The sequence below is a fragment of the Paroedura picta genome, chromosome 2 (genome assembly GCF_049243985.1).
Source record: "Paroedura picta isolate Pp20150507F chromosome 2, Ppicta_v3.0, whole genome shotgun sequence".
NCBI classification, from domain to species: Eukaryota; Metazoa; Chordata; class Lepidosauria; order Squamata; family Gekkonidae; genus Paroedura; species Paroedura picta.
Window position 1 is genome coordinate 90,646,079 of NC_135370.1, and position 26,215 is coordinate 90,672,293.

Below are 26,215 nucleotides of genomic sequence, written 5' to 3' on the forward strand. Positions count from 1 at the left end.
GGAAAGAGAAAATTTCCCATTGACTTTAATGCCATCAAATTGATTGGGCCGAATCCAAGCCAGGGAACAGTGCTTGAATTCAGCCTGAATCAATTTTTTCCTTTGCACATGCCTATATCTATAAGGGAAGTGACAGTACCCAAAATAAATATCAGCGTAGAACAAGTCCTTCCGTTGATATCCTGATAAATTAACTTTTCTGTCTCCTATCATGCATATAAGATTAACATTCCGAAAGACAAATTTATAAAATCCATATTTATAGCATATATTTTTAGTTCTTTGAACAGAGGATCTTTCCTTGAATTGGGACAACGTGTTGGGAAGATGACAACCACGCTCCCCCGACAAAGTTAATAGCATCATTAAAACTAGCATTTTTCTCCCTGTTGCCAGCTTTCAAGTAACTTAATACAGAGTTGATTAATTCTTTTGTGTCAGCTCTGAAGTACACCAGAAACATTACTGCAACTTCATAAAGTGCATCCTTTTATTTTAAGAGCAACAAGAAAATTGCTTCTCATAGTCATTCGCTCTGATGAACCTTTTGCAAATAATAATTGTGAAGTGTACTGATCTTCCCTAAGTCTGCCGCACAAACAAAGGGTCTCAATCTGGACCTCCCAAAAAGTTGACAGAGATGATGTAATAACAGGCCAGCTCAACTGACAGACCTCATCTTTATCCAAGACTAATTCAAACATTGTGTTCATGTCATAGATTCACTTTGACATGGGAGCAATTGCCACCCATAGATCACAATGCTCGAGAATCTCTGCACTAGCAGGACTTTCTACTTAATGAGTTGCTTTCAAATGTCATAGTGACATTTGTACCTTATTGAAGACATTTTTAGCAGCCTCTATGCACCAAGGTCCTGAAATCGAAATTTCACCTCTATGTGGTTTATAACCGCACATTTGCGCTCCATTATGCTCTTCCAATGTGTCTTTTTTGCTACACCTATCTAATGCACAAGTGTCTGTGAAAAAATATATACAGCAAACCATTTTGTTATTCATTTATATTTCCTCTGTTTCTGTCTTTATAAAGGATTATTACAATGATAAAATCAATTTGTTACAAAATCAATTAAAAACACACACATACAAAAAAGGATCAATTTTGAAACTGACCAGGATTATTCTTTCTGTTTAATCTGCTCTGTGCAGGCCAGGGTATTGCCATGTTTTATTCTGGCATAAGGTATGTCTTAACAGCAGGGTGACAGGATAAATTTCAACATGTACATTTTTCCCTTAGTCAAAAAGTTATTAGGGAGAAAGCTGCTCTGTTAAACATCTCTCTATTAAGTACAGCAGTTTAAAAAACATAGAGCCACAGTGCGAATAAAGCAGGCAATCATACCCCCCTGAAGTTTTCCACATTTCCAGTGTCCACTGAAATTTCCAGTTTTTCTGTCTTATTTCAAGACTAGGGGCAAAGCCCATTGTATCCAGGAATACAACGGGTACTAGAGCTTGGCGGTGGGAAGAGGAAGGGGAGGAGTTGTCCAGTCTGTAAGGGCATGGGGTTGAATGTGTGTGTTGTGTGGGAGGTTGTGGTGGCAAATGAGGGCATGGGATTGGAGATATGGGTTTCAAGAACCTGTGGTTTGGAATGGTTGAGTATGGAAGAGGACTGACCTTTGGGAATTGTGGCTTAGTGGTTACAGATGAGCTTTCCAGAGCCATGTCTTCAGATATGTGAAGGGAAAATCAGACTGGAGACTCTTCTTAGGGGGAGATTACATGGCAATCAATTCCTCCCAGTTCTGCATCATTTCACTTCTTGTGTGAATTAGGCCACAGACACCGAAATGTCCCCCTGCCCTCATACCCATGGGGTAGTCACTGTACACAGGTGTCTACCCTGCTCCTTTTGTCTCCATTTTTTCACTGTTGATAAAATGTTATGTGCCCACATGCTTCTTTCATCATTGCTCCTTAGAAAAAGAACTGGATTTTTGTGCCCTGTTGTTTACTACCCAAAGGAGTCTTAAAGCGGTTTAAAGACATCTTTTCCCTTTGTCTCCCCACAATAAACAACCTGTGAAGGAGGTGGTGCTGTGAGTGGTCTGAGAACTGGGAATGGGCAGTGACTTAGCAGGCCTCAGGTGTCTCAAAGCAGTTTCCGATCATCTTGTCTTCCTCTCCCCATAGCAGACTCCCCATGAGGGAGGTAGGATAGAGAGCCTCACATGGAAGCTGGCAACCCTAAGAGGAAGTATCTCTGTGCACAGCAGTCTTGACCTTAGTAAGGTTTTTTTATACTGTTTTTTTTTGCCAGGCCAAGGTTGAAAAAAGTCACTGCGGTTCCCATCTTTCTCCAGCCATTTACTTGTTCACTATTTACAGTTTCAGGCTGTAAATATTCTTTATTTAGATCTTCCTGCATTTTCCAGACTCACAGGACTGATGCTGTTCTGTCTGTGCCCCAAAATACAAACAATTGCTGGTAAGGACTGGCCATAGCCCATAGCCCAGAAGAGACACACCTGCACCACTCACTCCCAGCTGCAGCCTGCAAGCCCCTACTATAGTATCTAGAGTATAATGATCAGCTCTGCAGGCAAAATTGGCTCCTTTGAAGGCTTAACTCTGAGGCATTGTACGATTTTGAAGTCCCACCTCCAAAACTCCAGAAATATTTCCAACCCATGGGTAGCCAACCTCCAGGTGGGGCCTGGAGAGCTCCTGAAATTACAGCTCATCTGCAGAGTATAAAGACCAGCTACCTAGACAGAAAGGGCTACTTTGGACAGGGTTGTAGTGGAGAAGAAACATTTAAGGCCACCCACACAGGTTGTTGTGGAATTGAAAAACTTGAGGCAAACTGCACAGGGCTGTTGTGCAGATGAAACAGGAGACAAAAGAACCTCTGCAACAGCATCCAGTTTCGTCTGCACAATAATGCTGTGTAGGCGTCAAATCTGACTAGAGTTGTGAAGAAGAAATATACATGGTTTGGCAGTGTCTAACCCCCAGCCAGAGCAGTATCTTAAGTGAGAAGGGGCTTTTCTGTGGCCTCCCTGTCAGCCAACTGTTTGGCAGGAGGGGAACATTCCCTCCCCCTCAAAAGGAAGGCCCTCAGACTCCCCTGCGTTGCTCTCGGAAATGCCTCCCTCCCCTCAGTCAGGGGCTGTCAGAGGCTTCTTCCCAGCAGGCCTGAAGGGAGGGGGAGGGGGAGGGAGTGCACTCACCAGCCTACTGCCAGCTCTGTCAGGGTTCTGAGACAAAGGGAGGGAAGTTACAGTTGGACATGACAGTTAGGGCATCATTGGGGTGAAAAGGGGCGCAGCCTGTTCAAGTCTCTGTTCTCATACCCCTTGGCAATCCTACTGCCCTCCTCTCCCTGTGGGGGTCAGGAGCATACTTGCAGCGTAAAATGTCCGAGGTAAATCTATAATGAACTATAAGGTAATTGTCTGAGGAAGTGTGCATGCACATGAAAGCCCATGCCTTGAATAAATCCTTGTTGGTCTTAAGGTAAAGGTAAAGGTATCCCCTGTGCAAGCACCGAGTCATGTCTGACCCTTGGGGTGACGCCCTCCAGCGTTTTCATGGCAGACTCAATACGGGGTGGTTTGCCAGTGCCTTCCCCAGTCATGACCGTTTACCCCCCAGCAAGCTGGGTACTCATTTTACCGACCTCGGAAGGATGGAAGGCTGAGTCAACCTTGAGCCGGCTGCTGGGATTGAACTCCCAGCCTCATGGGTAAAGCTTTCAGACGGCTGCCTTACCACTCTGCGCCACAAGAGGCTCTTTTGTTGGTCTTAAAGGTGCCATTGTACTCAAATTTTGTTCTAAGGTAATTTAGTAATTTAGCATTCATATGTTTCCAGCTCTTGTAGCAAAATTTAGGCTTAAATTGAAGAAAGTAGGGAAAAGCACTAGCCCACTCAGGTATGAACTAAATCATATCCCCGACGAATATACAGTAGAGGTGACAAATAGATTTAAGGAATTAGATCTGATAGACAGAGTGCCTGAAGATCTATGGACGGAGGTTCGCAACATTGTACAAGAGGTAGCAACTAAAACCATCCCAAAGAAAAAGAAATACAAGAAATCAAAATGGCTATCTGAGGAAGCTTTACAAATAGCTAAGGAGAGAAGGGGAGTGAAAGGCAAGGGTGAAAGAGAAAGATACACCCATTGAATGCAGAATTCCAGAGAAAAGCTAGAAGAGATAAGAATACCTTCTTAAATGAACAGTGCAAACAAATAGAAGAAAACAATAGAATGGGGAGGACCAGAGATCTTTTCAAGAAAATTGGAGATATGAAGAGAACGTTTCATGCAAAGATGGGTATGATAAGGGACCAAAATGGTAGGGACCTCACAGAAGCAGAAGAGATTTTAAAAAGGTGGCAAAATTATACAGAAGAACTATACAAGAGCGAGCTTAACATCCCTGATAACCACAATGGGGTAGTTACTGACCTGGAGCCAGACTTCCTGGAATGTGAAGTCAAATGAGCCTTAGGAAGTCTGAGCAACAATAAATCTAGTGATGGTGACAGCATTCCAATTGAACTATTCAAAATCTTAAAAGACGATGCAGTAAACGTGCTACAGTCAATATGCCAGCGAATTTGGAAAACTCAACAATGACCACAGGATTGGAAAAGGTCAGTTTACATTCCAATAATGTTTACATCCCAAGAAGGGCAATGCCAAAGAATGTTCATACTACCGCACCATTGCACTCATTTCTCATGCTAGCCAATTTATGCTCAAAATCCTACAAGTTAGGCTCCAGCAATATGTGGACCGAGAACTTACAGAAGAACAGGCAGGATTTCGAAGAGGCAGAGGAACTTTCAGGAATACAATGGGCGCTATATTAGGGGTGGGTGGAATAAAAGAACACTGTGGGCCTCCTCCCTCCTCCCCAGGACCTGGAAAGGCTGCAGGCAGCTGTTATGGAACTCAGCAGCAGGAACAGTTCCCACACAGGAGGAATCTGCAGCCTCCAAGCCTTAGTGGGAAGTGGAAGGAGGAGGGGTGGTGAGGGGTGGGGGATGGAAGGCAATTGTCTGGCTGCTGGAGAGACAGGCAAGCCAGTTAGAAAAGGAGGCACTCGTGGGCAGGACAGACAGGCAAGCTCTCTTCGGGCCAGCGGCTGCAGGCAGGCGGTGGCCGGGGCCTGGCCGTGCTGTTGGCGGTGACAGCTGGGGACAGGCAGGGATCGGGGAAGCGGTGATGGGTAAGTTGTGTGGTGGGGGTGTGGGTTGGGGTGGGAAGGGGGCGGGCAGGGTCGGCCGCGGACGCACACGGGGATGGCGGGGCGGGTTCCTTTGGTGAGGTAGGCTTTCCCGGAGCCCAGCGGCGTGGGGCGAGCCTCCTCCCTGGCAGCCATCCGGGCAGGATGGCAGCTCAGGAGGACTGGAGTGTGTGGCATGGCGTTCGGGAGACGGGCCAAGTGTCCAACAGGCGTGCCTCCCAATTGGACACTTGGCCCTGGAGTGCCACTGAGAGGAGCGAATCAGGAGCCGCTTTTTATCCCGGACAGAGCCCGCCCTAACTCCTCCCCACCAGCCCTTAATGTTTTATTTAGTCGTCGCGGGATGTTTAAAGACTAGTATCAAAGCCCATTTTTAAAATGGGCTTTGAAATGGGCGTCTGGCAGAAGGGAGCGAGAGGAGTGGAACCCCCCCCCACCGCTGGCTACAGGGCTTTGCGGATCACAGGGAGGCTGCAAACTCCCCCCTCGGATCCCTCCCAGCAGGAGCGTACCTGCAGGCCGCAAAGCCCTGTTGCTGCCTCTCTCCTCGTTGGCAACAATGGAGGTCACAGCCACAAGGCTTCTAGCAGGCAAGGACGGAGGGTGGGAGCTCCCCATATTCCATCCCCATATCTCCAGGAGTTTCCCAACCTAGATTTTGCAACTGTACTCCACATCACCTGCTGGAGACCAGGGGGGACCTGGCAATCCTGCTAAACAGGTCTTTGAACCCATGTCTCAATTACAATCTGGCATACTAGTTAGTCACTATTGCACAGTGACTCCCATACAGGCATACAATATAGTAAGAATCTGAAATATAATAAATCTACAATAGCCCTTTAGTTATTTGTATTTGGAAATTAACTTCTACAGCTGAGTCACAAATTACCCTAAAAAAAACAAGTCTGAAACATTTCCAGAAATAAAGTAGCTGAAGAAGTCTTTGTTAAAGCAGCAGGGAAACCTTTGTAATATCAGATTACTCTGGATCATCAGGTTGTATGTGCTGATCATGCTGCAGGACTTGAGCAAGGGTTAAAATGTAATCTTTACCTGCCTCCTCTGACAAAATAAACAGTTGCATGTATCTGTTTAACACAGAGATTTGTGACTGAAAGAAAAACAGATAGGTAATTAAGTAAATAGGTATGTAGTAAGGGAATAGTCTGAGTGTTGCCTTACCTGGTAGGGCAGAGAGGAGTTTCACTTGTTCTTAAATCCTATCATATGATTACAGACCCTTGCGAGACGGGGCAATTATAGCTTCCTGAAGTATTTTTATTTCCCTGTCATTGTTTTTCTCTTTTTATGCAACACTATGAGAGAATCCGTAAGTGAACAAACCGTACTCTCTTTTACAGATGTTTATATTCCTTTAATTGGCCCATTGCGACTCATTTAGGGGACCTACTAAAAGAATAGTTGTGCAGATGACCCACATTTAGATTTTGTCTACGGATTTACAAGATTATTTTGCTTCCTCTGCACCCCATGCAGGCTACTTGCTAGCATAATTACAAAACTCTTTTGAAAGATTAAACTATTCTCTTCCTGTTGTGTTCTGCTAAATCTTCAACACAAGGCATTTTATTTATATGAAGCAGGACAATTATGCCAGATTAGCAAATAGGACTACCGTATTTGCCGGCGTATAAGACGACTGGGCGTATAAGACGACCCCCCAACATTTCCACTCAAAATATAGAGTTTGTTACATTACATTACAGTACTATGGGCCACTATGGGCAGCTATGTCTATCCCAACTGAAGTGCACCCGGCGTATAGGACGATCCTCCCCCCCCACTTGGAGGCATGTTTTTCAGGGGGGGGAAAGTAGTCTTATACACCAGCAAATACTGTATATACCACGATATACCCTGCTGGCCTTTTCAGTGGTTTTGTCTACAATCTTTTCTTTATACATACTTATTTGTGAACAGACCTTAGACTTCGAGAGACTGAATTCTGAGTAGCCATGCATATGGCCCTTTGCAAAATATACATAAGCTGCCAATAAAACCTAACACTAAGAACAATATGTTCAGTACAGTATATAAAATAACAAAGTCCGATCTCAAGTGTTTAATATTCAACAGCCAACCACCTCACTAGTATAGAGATGTATCAGTGCATATTTAAATGCAATACTGTAAGGAGAAAATCCTAAGAAAGCTATGCTTAAATCTAATTGAAATAATTGGGATTGACATATCCAGTTAATGGCTTAAACCCTATTGTTGATTCTTAATTATGCATAACATATTTTGGAATGTAGTTGCAACAAATATGTCACTGGAGGATTTCAAATGCAAAAATTACTTTTGTTCTATGTAAAGTTACATGTGCATCATTGTCAGAGCCATGGAAAATGGTAGTTGGCAGTTGCTGTAGTATGATCTGAGTCAGCTTGTTCTTAGATATATGACTAACAGGCATGGCCATTGTGCAGCTGCAAATATTTCTCATAAGGTTTGAAACCAATATTGTGGGTAGATAGAGTCATCTTTGACCTCACCTAATAACACTTTGTCTACATTGATGTTGACAAGACAATGTTGCTCAAGCACGATGGTTTGTCAGAATATGTCAAGTAGTAGGCTTCCTTGGTGGCTCATATTTTGATAATAAGTTTTTAGCAGATTCAAAAGGATACCATTGTAGGCTTTTAAAAAAATTATTAGAAGTTTCTCAATCAAGACAAATTTACATAGTTATTGCAAAAATAACATCTCTGGATTTATTCCACTCAGCATGACTTGTAACTTAAAGATACCTAATAAAACTAGCTACAAAGAAGCAAGGTACCTACCACGTCCATTGATTTTACCAATACTTGTGAGTTCAGTTGAAAATCACAACCTTTCTAATGTCTAGTGTGGGTAAAGGTATAGTGTTTTGGTCCAGATGTGGCTTGTGGTGAGGTGACAGTGTACAAATTAGTTTGTAAGATATATGTTTAATCTACATTTCCTTAATGCTCAAAGAGTGATGGAAAACCACTGTTAAAAGTAGGCCAAGGGTTGCAGTACTATTTTACCTGTTGAATATTTATTTTGCCAGGCTAGGAAGTTGCCAGCCCATATGTTAATGCCAACAGAAGGGGGGGGGACTTTTTCCCTGTGGCACCAGGACCTGCACCAAAAAAGCGAAGTCTCATCTAACTAGTAATTTCCCATGAGATAGGACAGGATAGATCTGATAGGGCTTAAAGAAATAACTCCTTTCTTTGTCTAGTGGCTTCAGAGACTGGTGATTTGTTTTTATTTTCGATGAAAGAGAAGAGACTTTGGTGTAGAAATGGGACGATAACAACTCTGGAAGAGGAATGTTTGAGGGAAATGAAAGACTTGTATTAAAAAGCCTGTGAAATGTCTAGAAGAAAGGAGGCCTAATCATAGCCTGAAACAGAAACCTGGCCACTTCTTCCTACCTTTCAATTAATTATCATAGAGTCATCTTTATATATGGTAGTGGAAAGTTCCATCAAGTTGCAACTATATGTTTTCCCTTTTTGTAATCAATGACTGCAAATACATGTACAGTTTTTTTTCCTTTTCTACAAATAGAGGTCTGTTGGCAACCACATAAAGACCTAACAGCCTATGCATACTAACATAGAAAAAGAAGGTTGAGAGGCACCCTACTCTAATAAGTGAGACTTTGAAGGCTTCCTTTTGCATCCATGTTATCTAACACAGTGGTCCCCAACCTGCGGGCCATGGCGCAGGCCGCGGCTCCCTCTCCCCGCCCCCCCACAGTAAAAAACTTCCCAGGCCGCAAGCTTGCTGCGGGAGGGCGGGGAGAGGGAATGATCCGCACGGGCGTGGCCTGATGCCCTGCCGGTCCCCAGCCTCAGAAAGGTTGGGGACCACTGATCTAACACATTTGGCCATGAAAAGCTAATGTTCTTAATTTTAGAGAGGAATCTTTTAATTGATAAAAATAGAGAGTCCAGATCCAAATTTCTAGAAAGACATATCTATGATACATATTCTGGCATGGTAGCAAATTTGTGTTTGAGTGGAAATAATAACACTGGTGAGATAAACTCTAGTGGCTTTGGATCTTAGCCAGCTAAAAAACAGTGCTGTTTTATGCAGATACTGCAGTGTAAACTTGTTGTGGGTTTAGATTGAAGAAACTTTGCATAGGATTGAAGAACTGTAAATTCTACATGTGCCATAATAAAATGGAGTACCTGTGGGGATTATTCACCACATTGCTCAGAGCAACAAACTAAACCCATTTGAATCTAAACTAAACCAGAGTTAAGGATGCCTAATTCTGTGTTAGATTGTGTTAGATTGTGCCTCATATGTGCAAGAAAATGTTTCCTAGGAAAGGCAAAGTGAAACACCCTCATGTGGTTATTTATTATATTTATATACCACCACCACCCCGATGCTCAGGGCATACATAAAACTTAGTGGAATAGGGAACAGTACAGATAACTCAGGAGTTATAAAAAGTAAGAATACACTGATGGCAATAGAACAGTATGATAGAACAGTAAAAGAATGAGTTATTTAACTTCAGCATACTGACAGCCCTGTGGGTTGGACAAGTCAGCAGTAGTTTTTATGGGAAGAAGGCTTGGGAGCCAATGGAAGGTGATTTCTTCAGGTCGACCTCAACCAAATGCCTGGTGGAGGAGCTCCCTGCGGAACTGTTTTAGTTCCATTGGGGCCCTAATCTCCTTTGGGAGCTCATTCTACCAGGTGGGGACCAGGATGGAGAAAGCTCTGGCCCTGGTTGAGGTCAAATGAGCTTCCTTGGGGCTGAGGATCACCAGGCAGTTGGAGGTAGCAGAACGTAAAGCTCTTTGAAGGGTGTAGGCAGAAAGGCGATCCCTCAGGTACACTTGGCCCAGACCATATATGGCATTAAAGATGATTACCAGAACCTTAAGCCTGATCTGGAATTAGACTGGAAGCCAGTGCAGCTGTTGGAGAATGGGCTGAATGTGGGCCCTCCTTGGTGTTGCTGTGAGGACCCTGGCCACTGCATTCTGGACTAGCTGTAGTTTCTGGGTTAAGGGCAGGCCTGCATATAGTGAGTTGCAGAAGTCCATTCTGGAGGCGAAAAGAGCCTCTTGTGGCGCAGAGTGGTAAGGCAGCAGAAATGCTGTCTGAAGCTTTGCCCATGAGGCTGGGAGTTCAATCCCAGCAGCCAGCTCAAGGTCGACTCAGCCTTCCATTCTTCCGAGGTCGGTAAAATGAGTACCCAGCTTGCTGGGGGGTAAACGGTAATGACTGGGGAAGGCACTGGCAAACCACCCTGTATTGAGTCTGCCAAGAAAACGCTAGAGGGCGTCGCCCCAAGGGTCAGACATGACTCGGTGCTTGCACAGGGGATATCTTTACCTTTACCTAGAGGCGACCGTTGTGTGTATCACTGTGGCTACTTGTTCTGGAGCCAAGTAGGGCGCTAATAGTTTGGCTTGGTGAAGGTGGTAGAATGCCAGCCATGCTACTTTCATGAACTGAGCCTCCAGTTTGGTGTAGTGGTTAGGATTGCGGACTTCTAATCTGGCATGCCGGGTTTGATTCTGCGCTCCCCCACATACAGCCAGCTGGGTGGCCTTGGGCTCGCCATGGCACCAATAAAGCTGTTCTGACCAAGCTGTGATATCAGGGCTCTCTTAGCCTCACCCACCCCACAGGGTGTCTGTTGTGGGGAGAGGAAAGAGAAGGTGACTGTATGCCGCTTTGAGCCTCCTTCGGGTAGAGAAAAGCGGCATATAAGAACCAACTCTTCTTCTTCTTCTTCATTGAGAGGGAGGCATCGAGAATCACGCCCAGGATCCTGGTGAAGTGAGCCACTGATAGCTGCACTCCATCCAGGTTGGGTACACGCACTTCCTCACTTAGACCAGTCTTTGAAGAGTGAGCTTCAGATGACTCTGCTTGAGCCACCTCGTCCCTGCTTCCAGGCAGCTGGCTACTGCTTCTGGGGGAGAATCAGGGCAGTCATCCATCAGGAGGAATAGCTGGGTGTCATCCGCATATTGGTTGTTAAACTGTGATTGACAAAGTCACTAATAAGAGTCATTTATAAACCTGAGCTTTTAATTGCTACCAGTTTAAATTACATTAACATTGTTTTCAGATAAAATGCAACATGTTCTTCTCTGTTGGAAGGAGTCTATTCTATGGAACACATCTTAAACCAAAAATGCTTTTAAAAAATCAGCTTATTGTTGTATTCCAATCAGTTTTGTTTCCTATTAAGAGAATTGGCTCTTTTTTAGTTACCTTAAACTGGATTGGCATGATTTTGATTTATAAAACGAAGAAGAAGATACTATTACTCATGATATGTATTCATATTCTAAGATTGGTCCAAAGAAAATTGCTTAGGAAATTTTTCCATTGCAAAGTTTGCTCTTTGGGCAGCCTTGTTCACAGCTCTAAAAAGGAATCTGTAATAATGGAATGAGTGTCCACCATCCTCTTGCTTGCTGCATAGTGATTGTCGGGAAGAGATTGGTGCCTAAAGTAACAGTACAGTCCTAAAAAGAATCATACGTTTCTAAAATAATTAAAATCAATAAGGTCTTCCCTTATTGCAGGAAACCTCTGGCAACGTGCAGTTCCCACCAGCATTGCTTGGGCTGGAGGGAGAGAAATGTTTAAAACTTGCCAACAGCACTTCCAGGGAAAACACAGGAGAGTCATCATATCACTGTAGGAATCACTAGAATCTCTGATTTTATGCTGGCTCTGCTCAATGTGTCCATCCGCCCCCCCCCCCCATCATTTGGCAGTTATAGATTGTAATAATTGTAAAATTGTCCAAGCAAATTGGGGGGAGGGCTTTCCATTCTGCATCCTTTGCTTTGCCAAGCTTAATTGTCTAGCCCTGCCTTCTTTAATATGATATACATATTGAATGAAAACATTTTCCCAAAAACTCTGTGCAGACACCACCAAGCACATATCTAATTTTTCTTTTTCATTTTTCCTCCTCTTTCTATCTTCTTCCTGAAAGTTACCAGGGACTTCAACTGCACAGAAGACTCTGAAAGAACTTTATTATTAACAACAGAAGAGGCTAGTGGGTCAAAGCAGCACATAAACAAGAGGTTTTTTCTTTTTAAAACAGCATCCCAAAACAAAGAGGCCTATTGAGTGTCTAAATTATAATATGGGGGACTCAGTGTTCTATATTTTGCCTACAAAAGCAGCTGTAAGTTTCCACCAAAAAGAAAAAAAAGATCCCTGATTCCCTTTCTACAAAATGCTGCTAACTCAATGGCATTTTGTGATGAAAATAGAAAATAATGTCATTTATTCATTTTCACTGAACGTTATTAATTGTTGGCCGCTTCCACACAGACAGAATTCTCCACGTTGCTTTCATTGCCTCTGCTACTACAGAGGCATACACTCTGGGGAGGGAGCTTTTACAAATGGAGGTTTTCTAGACTTTTTTCTTTTCTTTCTTTTTTTTTTTTTACATTCTCCTTCCATACTTGTTTGTAGCACAGCGTCTGTGCACTGACTCACCAGGCCACAAGGAACATTACAATCTAGCAAAGGAGCTGACACACACAGCTCTCCTCTTCCTTTGTCTCCAATCGTGTTACTACTTCAGAATTTTGTACATGTGCTCAGAAGCTAGCCTTGCTGTGTTAATTGACCTTATACCCAAGGAAGTAGAGGTCTGTAACCTTAGTGGCTAAGAAAAATTAAAAATGAGCTGTTTATGCTGTATAGGAACAAAGCATTGCTCTCAAGGCATGGAGACGTCACTCATGTATTTCAAATAATAAGCATACAACAAGGCAGTCATCCTGAAAGAAAGGTATCTGATATTAGGACACTGGACAACAGAAACTAAATTATATTTCAAGGCCTTCTAGTGGTTTGATCTTATATGTTCTGCCTGACAAAAGCAATTGATATTTTGAACAATGGCTTGAATGTAGCCTCCAAAGAGGAAGTGTTATTCCCTTTGCTTGCTCCCCCTAGAAAATGTTACAAAGTAGTTGCCCACTTTCACATGGCTCCTCTAGGTTAATCTCAGAACTCATGAAAACTACCTTGTCGTTTTTCAGAGACTTCTTCACTCTGGGTACTGCATCTGCTCTGTTTAAATTCGACTCCACTTTTACTCGCCATAGGTATTTCATTCTGAGCTCTATCCCATAGTAATTCATTTGAATATTTGAATGCTCAAATCAGTGACGTAACAAGGGTGGGGCAGGGGTGTGGTTTGCCCCAGGCACTGATTGAGGAAAACCCTTGAAGGGGGCCTTTGAAGTCAATGACAGGCTGAAGGGCTTCCTTTTATTATTTTTTTAATGCAGTTCTGGCTGCAACCATTAGGGACACAGGGAAGTCTGAGGCACATGGTAAAAAACACTGGAACCGGCCATTTCCCCCTTTCTCCAAGATTAAAACAAACTTCTTTATCAACAATTGAGCCAGGATGCTGATAGCCAGCTTGCAGATCATTTGCTCTAACAGAGTGGTCCCCAACCTTTTTATCACCGGGGACCGGTCAACGATTGACAATTTTACTGAGGCCTGAGGGGGGTAGTCTTTTGCCGAGGGACATCATCGCCTGAGCCCCTGCTCCACTTGCTTTCCCGCTGGTGCCCCTGACTTCTCGCCGCACGCTGGGGGGTGCTGCCAGCAGCAGCTGTGCAGTGCCACACCGAGGGGAGCCCCAACCATGGCGGCTACTGGAGAGCACCAAAGGTGAGCTGGTGGCAGAGAGTGGCAGGGCAGCCCCCGAGGCAGCATCCAGGTAGGAGGATGAGGAGGAGCCGTGGCCCGGTACCGACTGATCTACGGTTCCCTGACCGGAGGTTGGGGACCACTGCTCTAGCAGACTAGCTTTTCTCTCTTCCTTTCCTTGCACCCAGCTCCCATCACTTAATTTATCCATGTCCCTCGCCTTTATTTTAACTTCTTGGTTTCCAGACCTCCTCCAGACTCCTATCCGGCTTGGTGATGGAATGTATTTAAGAGTAGTATATTAGCAAACTTTTATTAATATATGAACAGAAGGCTTGCTTGGCACTGTATATTGCACTGTACATAGCTAGGCTTCCAACCACCTCCTCCTGCCCCACCACTTGGACTATGACTCTGAGCTTGACATCAGATGGCATTGCCAAAATGGCACTGGGTTTGTTGGGCACTCTGTGATTACACTGGGCATGCAAAATTCCTCCCCCCAGTTTTTACTGCAGAGATTGTTTGATTGGAGTTTAGTCCTTTGGAAACAATGAAGGATAGGGGAACGTTCTGTGGGGGAGTAGTAGGTTTCTTAATATCCAGTCTGGTGAAGCTTGCAATTATTATTTTGTGATGCTTTGTTAATTAGCAAAAGCTAGTACAAAGACAGTCTGCTAGCTCACAACAGTGGCTTAGAGATGTTTAAGATGGTCCACTCTTGGGCTTCAAAATGGAGAACAGAAATCCTCCCAAGTGCCTGCTCAGAACATGAATGGAGTGTATGTATGTATGTATGTATGTATGTATGTATGTATGTATGTATGTATGTACGTACATACGTATGTACGTAGACATTGCTGTCAAATCACAGCTGACATGGTGACCCTGTGGAGTTTTCAAGGCAAGAGATGTTGGGAGGTGGTTTGCCATTGCCTGCCTCCACGTTGGCCCTGCTTAGCTTCCGAGGTCTGACAAGATCCAGTTATCCTGGGACTACCCAGGTCAGGGCTAGGCCTCTACGGCATGAGGGGAGAGTCGAACCAGGATTTCCCAGATCCTAGTTTGACACTTCAACCACTGCACTGCACTGGCTCTTGTGACAGAATAACGTGTCAGAATTTGAATTGTTTTTGCTGGCATGATTATATATACAAAGGTAAATAAAATATTTTTTTTACTATCTATATTTCTTTTTCTGGCCCCTGAAACAAAGTTTGGGTCCAGTGGCACCTCTAACATTTAACTGTGTTCTGCTGCTTCAGACCAACATGGCTACCCACCTGAATCTATTTTCTGACCATTATTAGTATTCATTTTATTTCATGATATTTCCTAAAGATAATTTTGTCATACAAGAGGCACTAATCTGGATAGCCTCAGCCTAGTTTAATCTTGCCAGGTCTCAGAAGCCAAGCAGGGCCAACATGGAGGCAGGCAATGATAAACTATCAGTCAGCTGTGATTTGACAGCAAAAAAAATAATAATAAGGAGAGGCTATTAAAAATTATATGTCCTGGTTGTCAAATAGGACAAAACCACACAGGATCAGCAAGATAACAAAAACATTTCCCATACTAGTGCTACCACCTGGTATGGTGAGTGACAGTGCTTTGGGAAGTGTATACTTAACATAATCCGGAGATCGAATGTGATTCTAGTTTCCATATGTTACCAATGTACTTCAGGGCATACCTGATGGTTTTGATGCAGACTCCTGGGAAAAAGGAAGAGATCCTTGTGGATGTATTATGAAGTGAGTGAATTGAACAATTAAATCAACTGGAGTGGGATATAGCACATTTTAAAAACTAATGTTTTTGCCTGGGAGAATAAATTAGGTATCTGTATAAACAGGTGTAAAAAGGCAATTGTGCAAATTCACTGTGAGAAAAAAGTAAATTTCTAATAATGAAGGAGCATGTCATTGAAACTAGCTATGAGAAGAGACAACATGAGCCTCCACTCCAAATGAGTAATGCAAAACCTTGTAAAGTGTTTAACCCTGGGTTTTTTGCAACCTCCCCCCTCCCTCAAACAAACCAAGGCATTAAGTGCAGTGCTGAAGGCAACCCCTTCTGTGTAAATATCATCCACAGCAGATCACACAGAAGGATGTCTAGACATAACTCCCAAAATGTGTTGGATTGAAAAACAATCCCAGAAAGTAGCTGTAACTGTTGATCAATCCAAAGGGAAGGAGGGAAGCAAAAGGGACTGCTGAAACAGCTTGCAACCATTCCAGCCTTCAGTGGACAGGCGCTTCCAGCTAGTGGGCTCTGTGAGGGGGTTTCCACAGCCCAAGTGATCCATGAGGAAGCTTTTCTCCACAGATTAGCTGTTTGTTGGGCTGTAGAGGAGTGATTCGAAGTGCCCTCCTGCACAACCAAATAAACAGCTGATCCCATGGAGAGGCTTCTCTCCACAGGATCAGCATGAGCTGTTAGTAGGGTTGTGTGGAGAACTTGAATAACACCCCACCACCACCACAGGCCTAGATGATCTGGGTGAGGGAGGGAAAAGCATGGTTGGATTCAAAAAGGGGTGCAGAAAGGGCAAAACAAATTACAGATTAAATTGCACAGCAACAACAGCCCAGAGATATTAAAATGAAAAATATGTTGTACTAACTAAGCTAAATACGTTACCCATGCTGTAGCAAACTCCTCAGAACATGTGCAGAACTCCTTGTGGCAACAGGAATGTTAAAAGTATTGTTAATTCCTTCCCAACTTCCTATGGACCCAGTTTCCACTGAAGATTGAAAACTTAAGACCAGTGAAAATCCCAAATGTATATAGATGTTTCTGGTAAATGGGATTGTAACTAAGCCATTCTCCTTTCTAAGAATGACAAGTTGAATTCTCCAGTCCCATGCAAATCTCCATCTCTGATGTCAGAGGATAGCTTTACCAATCTGAGCCATATACATTACAGTCCGATCTCAGTTGAGCACCTGGAAATGATTCTGAACTTTCGTAACCAATAGGTGGCCTGGTTCAAACTGGATGGCCCTTTGTCCAACAGGGATTAAGATTGCCAAAATGGTCCAATGTGAAATGGAAGTGAATGGGTCATTCTAATGGAATTTCTAGGGGTCTCAAATGCCAGACACCCTACATGTCATTCTTGTGGTTTTGTACGTTTTGAGGGGTTTTTGTAACTGCCTGTTTCTGCTATAAGAACCCATTTCCCAGATGATTCCGACTTTCGACTGTGCCACATCAGGGGAACCTTTAAAACTAACAAAGTTTTATTCAAGGCATAAGCTTTCATGTGTGTGCATATTTATTCACGGCTACCCACCTGAATCTACTCTACCATGGTGTTCTCTCTTCTTTCATTAAGTTTTGTTAAATTGCCCTGTGAATTTTTAAGGAGCTTAGATGAGGCTATAAGTGAAAATAGAACCTTAAGAAAAACGAAACAAGGGAGAACCAAAATGGCCATATGCAATTAAGCAGCCATCTGCTTTAACAATCTGTAATTACTTAACTGTTAAGTAGTTGATGCTGCCAATGAATGCTTCCAAGTGCAATATTTGTAGAGTCAAAGTATTTGTAGAGTCAAAGCCTTACCATTCTGATTTTGCTTTATGGAGCATTTCCCATCATCGTCAGTAAACCTTATAAAATTCAAACTGACTATACACCCACTACCTGATTGGCCCACTCTGGTGGTGTCCCACCAATATAGACAGAGCACTGACTCAGAGTGCAATCTGAACTGAAGGACCCTCATTGGCAGATTGCAATTTGAACTAATTGACCCTGATTGGCAGAGTGCAATTTGAACTGATTGGCCTTCAGTGGCAGAGTGCAATTTGAGCTAATTGGCCCTGATTGGCAGAGTGTAATTTGAACTGATTGGCCCTCTGTGGCATAGTGCTTCATCTCTATTGTTGGCACACCCCCATGGAGGGCCAATCAGGTAGTGGGTGAGTAAGTTTGGATTTTATAAGGTTTACTGATGATGCTGAGGTGAAAACTTCATCACATATTTTGTATAGAAACAAATGGAAAGCCAGTGTCTTCCTATAACTTTTATTCTTTTAAGAATCTTACTGCACACAAGCAGGCACATATAGTTAGCAAAGAGAATAATGGTATGCTCAGACTGCAGAAAGATGAGTTAATATTTCCAAAGGATTTTAATTAAGATTGATTTGAGTAACTTTTTCCAATTACATGGCTATTCTCCCCCCCCCCCACGCACAAAAACTGAATATAACACTGAAATTACATGGCAATAACATTGAACGTAACTTTGAAGTTGATAAAGAAATGAACAAAAGTGTTTAAATAGCTTGGAGAGATGACACACAGGATCCCCTAGTTTTTCTTTTAAAAACTGGAGGAAAATAAATTTACACACACACACACCAGTTTCAGGGGAAAGCCCAAGGAATGCCATGAGTCATGCTCAGATTGCACAGAACATTATATTGATTTTCTCCTTTAATCTTGGGGATTTTACATTCCACGCAGAAGAAAAATCCCTTTGTAGACACTGCACAGGGCTCATGGCTAATCATAGATCTCGACAGTCCTAGTGCAACTGTAATCTTTAAACCAGTCTCACCCCCCCCCCCCCTCTCTCTTTAGCTGGATCATATTGTCTGAGAGCATGTTAGCAGCATGCACTAGCCTTGTCATTCTGAAGCAGTGTATATCCAAATTCTCTGGAAAGCTACACTGAATTCCTTTTGCATCTGTAGCTCTGTTCATAAATTACAGTGAACACATGTACAGTCTGTGTACAGGATACACTATCATTTTTCTTTATCATGCATTGGGTAATTCTCATGCTGTGTTCAGTGCATGGGCAGCCAAATGTGTGAATCAAACAGTACATTTACTCAGGTTCCAGTCCTCAGTTTCATTTGAAAAGTGAACTGATATTTGGCTCTCTGTTACAAACATCCTGCATGTCCATGCATTCATTCCAATATGTGAACGAAACTTCTGAGTCTTGGGGTAATATAATTAGAGGTGCCCTAGAAACTCCTCTGCTTTTCAGGTGAAACCCCCCAGGACTAGCTTGTTCCTTTAGAGCAGATAGTTGGATGAGAGAAACATGTCATAGGCCCAAGAAGAGACTGCCAGTGCTGCTCCCACATACCACTGAAATGTCTTGACAAAGCTTTTGCAGTAATGTACCAACACTGAACCCAGCACTGAGCAGCAGAAGCAGAAGACTGACCTGCCACAGTCCAGATCCCAAGAACTCTTTTCCTGCAGCCACTGACCGCTCGCCCAGAAGAATGGATAGACCCAAAGGCAGGATGGAATCCTATCCAACTGCTTTGCAGAGGACATGAACACGGGGGGGGGGGGGAGGACTTTCAGCATGTTGCTCTGCAGTGTCAATCTTGGAGGGGGGGGGCAGTATGAAAAAGCAACAGGTAGTTCATGCCAGGAAACAATAATGCTAATACTACACTAATAATCTGTTTCCTCTGGACTTCTTCTCGGCAGTACTGGTATAGGGAAGCCAGCAATTTATGGTAAGAATAAGAGGATGCATCTGTTTCCGGAGTTACACTGATCACCTCAAGTCTGTTGTCATAAGTTTCAGCCCTGAAACATAAATGTCTTCAGATAGGGATTTCCCTATAATTTTTTTTAACCTTAAAACGAGCTTATAAAAATACAATGAAGGTTTCTGAATGTAGAAGCTCTAGTTAATTCAGAAACTCATTTTTAAGTGGAAGTGTTTGGATGACATCCTGTGGGGGAAGGGCAGGAATTTGCAATTAAATCAACTTTGAAAGAGTCAAAGTATAACAACAAAAAAGGCAAGTATGCTTTGTGCTTGATTATATAAATGCTTCTTCACATAACACAAAGAGGCAGGGAAAGAGGAAACACACCACTAACTCGAGCTTCCGCTTTTGATGTCTCTTCAAGCACTAATTATGGTCATTTTTCTCAAACACTAAAATCCCTTTGAGCTTCTCTTGTGCCATTTGTTCTGCATGGAAAGACTTTTATTGCAGAAAATAATTCTAGCCAATGGAAGTATTACACTCACATGTTCTAACATTGAAGTAAGAAAATTTTTGGATACTTAAATCCAGTGATTGGAGCTGCAAACAGACAAGGCCAATCTTTCTACAAACCTGAAAAGGGCCCCAGGTTTGCAGAAAAATGTGAGAGCTAACAAAAAATATATTGGAGAGTTTTTAAAAATCCAAATATGCTTGCAGCTTTAAGCACTGAATTTCCTCTGTGGTTGTTGTTAGGCAACGATGGTATTTCAGGAGTGGCCCCGCCAATAGAAGGCATGGCCCTTTCCAGGTTATTTTGGCCTTTGAGGGAGGACTTATTGCACCCAGGTCTGCCTGGAAGTAGCCTTGGGTAACTTGCTACCACCTGACTTGCGTAACTCAGCTAAATCTGGCTACTTCCTACACTTCAACAACAGCCACCTATGAAAGCCAGTGTAGTGTCATGGTCAGATCTTCAGTAAATTCTGGGAAACCCAGGTTCAAATCCCCATTTTGCTGTGGAATCTCACTGGTGATTATGAACCAGTCACATTCTTTCAGCCTAACCTACCTCATATTTTTGTTGTATGGATAAAAAGTAGGGAAAAAGAATAATATAAGCTGCTTTGGTTCCCATTGCGGACAATGGTGGGGTATTAATAATGTAAATGAATAATAAATAGCTGAAGATGGGAGGCAGATAAAGATACATTGGTAAATGATTAAGAAGGCAAGAATGAGGCTGGGAAAGGGGAGAGGATATGAAGGTTTCCAGGAGGGCAGAAATAGGCAATAGTGTGGGAAGGGGGATACAGGGGGAGGTGAGATGCCACTCCACATAGTAATGGGGGATGTCAGTGAACCCTACTTCCACTTAAGGATCTTTTCCTAGGTCCTTCCCAGTCTCAATTTCCTTCTGATATATTGGTTGTTGTCTCCCTTTGGTTGATGATGGAGCCAAAGGATAGAAAATTTTAAACATTTTCATCATCAGACTTATAATTGTATAATTCCTAAGTAGTCATTACTTTTGTCTTCTTGTTGTTTAGCTGTAATCCTGCTTTGGCACTTTCTGCTTTCTGCTTCAGAAATAGTTGTTTCTTCACTATTTTCTGGCATTGATATGATATAATCTGCAGATCTCAAATTGTTAGTGTTCCTTCTATCAGTTTTCACTCCATCATCAATATCTAATATAGTTTTACTTATGATATGTTCTGCAAATAGATGGAACAGACAGGGAGACAAAATGCATCTTTGTCTGACACCTTTGCCAATTGGAAACCATTTTTTCTCTTACATTCTGTCCTAACGGTAGCCTCTCGTCTGGAGTACACATCTGCTTAGCTTTTTTTATTGATTTCTGGTGAATTTACAGCAGGAAGCCCCAGTCCTGCAGAGGGACTATTGAGTTCACCTGGCTTCCACGTTGCTTGAAGTTGCCAAACATTCATTTATTCCTTATGTCACTCCATTCTAAATTCTTAAGGTGCATATTTTGAAACAGCAGCCATAAAAGTTCTCATGCCAAAGACTGGCAACCTGTGGGAGGGTAGGAGCATGGGATGCAGTAGGGGAAAGATGCCACACTGGTAAAATCCTAACATTTTACTGAAATCCCAATAGCAACATGACATCACTTTTGGCTGCTTGCTGGAAGTGGTGTCGCTACATATTCTCATTTATATATTTTTTCATATTGTGAAATAATAGAAGTCTCTCATAATTTTCAGCATTACCATTATTATGATCTGACAAACTGTTATCAACTTGGCTCCATACTGGTAAGTAATACAGAAGTAAAGGCTTTAACGGCACTTACTGATGCAGGCATGTTTTGCTCAGGCATGGCAAAAGTGGGCAAAGCAATGGAATATGATATACAGATTTTACACAGAATGACTACAAGCACAACTAGACATTATGGCATCTCCAGAGAAAACCCGGGGACACCACCATTTTAAAGTTGAACATAGGCCATTTTAACGTATTGTAGCCCACCCTGAGCTATCACGAAGAATAAAGACTATTATTATTAATTAAAATGTTGCAAGGGCCTGGTCTTAATCGAGTCCACAGCATGATGGGACCAAGTGCTTCTCCCCCCACTCCCGTGTACCTTTTCAAGTGCATTTTAAAGTGACTCACATTTAGCTCTAAAATGGATGGGATCCAGAAATGCCATAACATCTCATTGTGCCCTGAGAACAGTCTACAAGAATCCTATCCATATCTGTTAAATGGGGCTTACTCCCAGGAAAGTGTTCTTATTTGTTTTGCATTATAAAATCTTCAAAGTCAGACTAGTAGGAGGAGACCAGACACCACTAACTGACACTTTTGTGACAAGCAAAGATACTCTGCCTCCATTTTCAAAAATATTCTAGTGAAAATAACACCCTCCCCCAAAAAGCTAAGAACAAAAGCCTTTAAAAATGGAAATATTTTTGGCTTGTCCATGGGATACCAGAATTTTGGCTGTTAAACTGTTAATAGTGCTGTTGATAATGCTACTGTTTGGCCTTCAATGAACTCCAGATTATGGTATTGTTTAAACTGAAAGGGATTCCTGTTACATGCTGTTATTCTTGGCTCGTGGAATACTGTGGCTTTCACTACATGTGATCTATTTTCTTTAGTGCAAATTTCCTTCAATTCATCAGTTGGCAATTTGGGTTGTTCTGCATAGACATTGTGACTATTTTCTTGGATGGAATTGTATACAGACCAGTAATGAATTAGAGGGCTGTTCAGGACATTATCTTAGGAATTTTGTTCTATTTTTACTTTTTGCCCTTCCTTTGGCAGTGCTTACCCTGCCCCTAAATGCTTTAGAACCATTTCCTTGATTTTAGTATTACTTACAATATCTCTGCTGTACAGTTCGCCCTGAAACTGAACAGTTCCAGTTATATAAAAGAAAACAAATATCTACTATTGGGGTGGGAGCAGTTCTTTCCTGTTCCATCACAGACTTTGCATCTCTGGGAAATTCACATATATTTGCAGAGAGGGATGCCAGTCCCCAGGCGGTTTTACAGCTCAGTTTTACAGCTTGTGTTCAGGAGACAGAGATCAGTTCCCCTGGAGAGAATGGCTGCTTTGGAGAGTAGATTCCATAGCATTTATACTCCATTGAGGTCCCTCCCTACCCACTCTCAGCTCCAGCCCCCAAATCTCCAGGTATTTCCCAAACCAGAGCTGGCAACCCTACTTGCAGATCAGGATTCACATCTGTCAGGTTACTGCATAAATTATTATTTATTTATGGTATGCAGTCCCTTGAGGCAGCAATACGGTCGGTTTGTTCTTTCCTACCAGACGTAGAACAATTTGCATGGACTGTTGCCACTAATGCTGCATTCCTTTCTCTTAAGGACAACAGGTCCATGGTAGACTGCATGCACAAGGTCACAGGTTCTGACCTTGGCATATCTCTTTAAAGGCTCTTAGGTAGCAGGTGTGTGAAAGTCTTTTCTTTGCCTAAGATTTGGAGGCGCTCTGCTGGTCCAAGGAGATAATAGATGGATAGATGCTGATTCAAATGTGTGATAAATAGGTTGTCCCTACTCATCAGTGATAGATTCCAGGTTACATGAAGAAGATCTTTGGTTCAATCCCTGATATCTCCAGTTAAAGGATAAGGTAGCAGAGATCTGAAGGGGTCCTTGGAGAGCTGCTACTGGCTAGAGTAGTGGCACACACAATGTTCCCTTCACTTACTACCATTAATACCATCGACAAATCTGTGGCTAAAGTAGCAGCGCAGTGCAGCCCAATACAACCATATTTTCACACAGTTCAAAATTAGGACTATTTCATCCCTGTTTGGGAAAACTGTGGTCGTGGCTCTGAAGTACTAGTTTTGTGATGGGCAAGTTCACTGAATACACAGAGTGATTATGGACATATTAAAGATGAGTGATTCAATTTGCTTTACCTCTCAAAAGTAAAGCCTCATACTGGAATTACTGGAAAGCAAAAATAAAACTAGACATGCCAGGGAAGAGCAATTCTGTGGAAGGCGGGGGGGGGGGGAAACGTTTCCCCAAAGCATTGAACCTGGGGCAAATAATCTAATCCAAGGTTACTTCCTTGTGCCAGCATGGTATAGTGATTAAGAGTGACAGCCTCTAATCTAGAGAACAGGAGCAATTATGCTAGACCTCTCTCAGGCTCACCTACCTCACAGGTTGTCTGTTGTGGGAAGAGGAAGGGAAGGTGATTGTAAGCCACTTTGAGACTCCTTTGAGTAGTGAATAGTGGGGTACAAAAAAACAACCCTACTTTTTCTGTTTGTTCTCCGAGTTAAACAATTCAAAATAACTATGTCTTGGTTTCATAGCTACAATCTCTATCTCAGACTAAAATCCCCACTTCACTTATGCAACTGTGCTGAAAAGGTGGGGAAATGCCACCCATTTAAGCACCTTGATTGCAGGTATGACAAAGCAGTTATGCAACTTTGAATCACCAATCTGATTATGAGTACAGCAATGTAGCTAGGCAACATCAAATCACTATGTAATATAATAAATAAATATTTGGCTAAATAGTGTTTTACATGAAAGTGGCTGAATTCAGTCAGTACCATGTTAATTTGGTCTCTGCCTTTCCTAGCTGAGAAAGCACCCTGGATGACAACCAGCTATGTGATTCCCTGCTGTGTATGTTTGAGCGCTCTGTACCAACCCCCTAGCAGCATATTGAAGCCCCCTGGTGCCTGTTCAAGGGCTTCCACCTTACTCCTTCCTAGAGGTGCTTATACCTTCAACTGTGGCAGCCTCAGGGTCATAACAGAAATGAGGAATCCAGGGCTGATTTCATATTCTGCTTGGATTCTGTAGCCATGTTGTTGCCTGTTTCATGTATAAAATAGTGAAATAGAGCATGAGGGTGAGGGGAGTTCACTGTAATTTTTTGCATAAAATATTGTTTCTTCAGCTCTGCTTCAATACTAATGTTCAAGCCAGAATGTGGAAGAGGTTCAAAAGACAGTACTGAGAGGAGAGGAGAAAGTTTTCTTCTCTCCTCACCTGTAAAAAATAGTTGTATCCCCCCTTCACTCTTGAATGGACACTCTTGAAATTATAGGTATGGGGGGCTGGGCTTCCAGATATGCCTGGTCATGATTATCTTTATATAGTAAACTGTAGCCACTCCTGTCCCTGTACTCTTTATTGGCACCCTATGAAAATAACAGATAAAGGAAACCTGACTTTTCTTGGAGTGTTGATTTATAGGCAACATCGCCACCTGTTGACTCAAGAGCTTCTGTCTGAGTGCTTTAAGAACTCGAAGATCCAAACACACTTTGAAAACAATCAAAACAACATTTAACTTCTCATACCTTCAAGCGTCTGTGCACATTATCTTTCTTTTTTTTTTAAATGTTCAAAAAGAACTTTATTGAGATTCAGAGCGCATGAATTAAGCCTGCATTTAGAGGAATGTGTTTGGTCTCTTTGTGGTGAAACGCGGCTTATGCTGACGACGCAGGACTCTGTGTGGCAGAGGGAACTTAATTTTGGAATCATGGAATTGCTTGACAGCTGGTCTACAACATTTGCTAGCAGCAGTCTCTTCAACCTTCATAATCTGAATTGAATGAGCACGGGCCCTATGACGGGCACCCATATCGAGATAGCACTGTGTAACTGCTCCAGCAGTTGTCAGATCCCTGTATTCCCTATACATGTTGTGAGTTCCACTACGAGAATCATACCACAGCCAAATGCCAAAGTTTTTTACTTTCAGGGGAGACTTCTCATAAACCTGTCCACAGTACACAATTTCCCCAGAAGATTTCTTTATTTTCTTCAACTGAGAAACAAAGTACCAGAAACGGGACTTTGCAACAACATGATTAGGAGCAAAGATTCGCATACGATAAAGGGGTGGTGTTGGACATTTTGGAGTGGGAAGGCACCTGCCAACAACTTTGTATTCCCTAAGGGTGCCCGACGCCTTCATGGTGCTGCCTCTCTCGCGGCCACCTAGAAAAGGAAAGCGTGCACATTATCTTTCTGACAATAAAATAATACATTTTAGATGTCTGCAGAGCAAAAATAGTGAGTAAATTTCTGGCTAACAATGAAAATTAATCCATATTCTGGATGATATGGAATGCTAATACCCCCTTGACAGGCACATCAAGCACTTTCCTTCTAGCAGGTATTTACACAAGCATCAGAGCAGCCATGCAAAGGTACTAGAGCAGTGGATCTCATGAGACTCACTATGCATAGGAAGCCACCAATAAAACTATAGTGGCAATTTCTGTAATCACTATGTTACAAAGGATTTA

The 26,215-nt window shown here is 42.6% G+C and overlaps 1 protein-coding gene and 1 pseudogene across 2 annotated transcripts in view; one reads left to right on the forward strand and one right to left on the reverse strand.

Annotated features, from left to right (window-relative positions):
• Window positions 1-26,215, forward strand: part of PTPN5 (protein tyrosine phosphatase non-receptor type 5) — a 161,436-nt gene that overhangs the window by 4,698 nt on the left and 130,523 nt on the right. The gene's annotated exons all lie outside the window — the stretch shown is intronic.
• Window positions 25,284-25,911, reverse strand: LOC143829935 (large ribosomal subunit protein eL20 pseudogene; annotated as a pseudogene).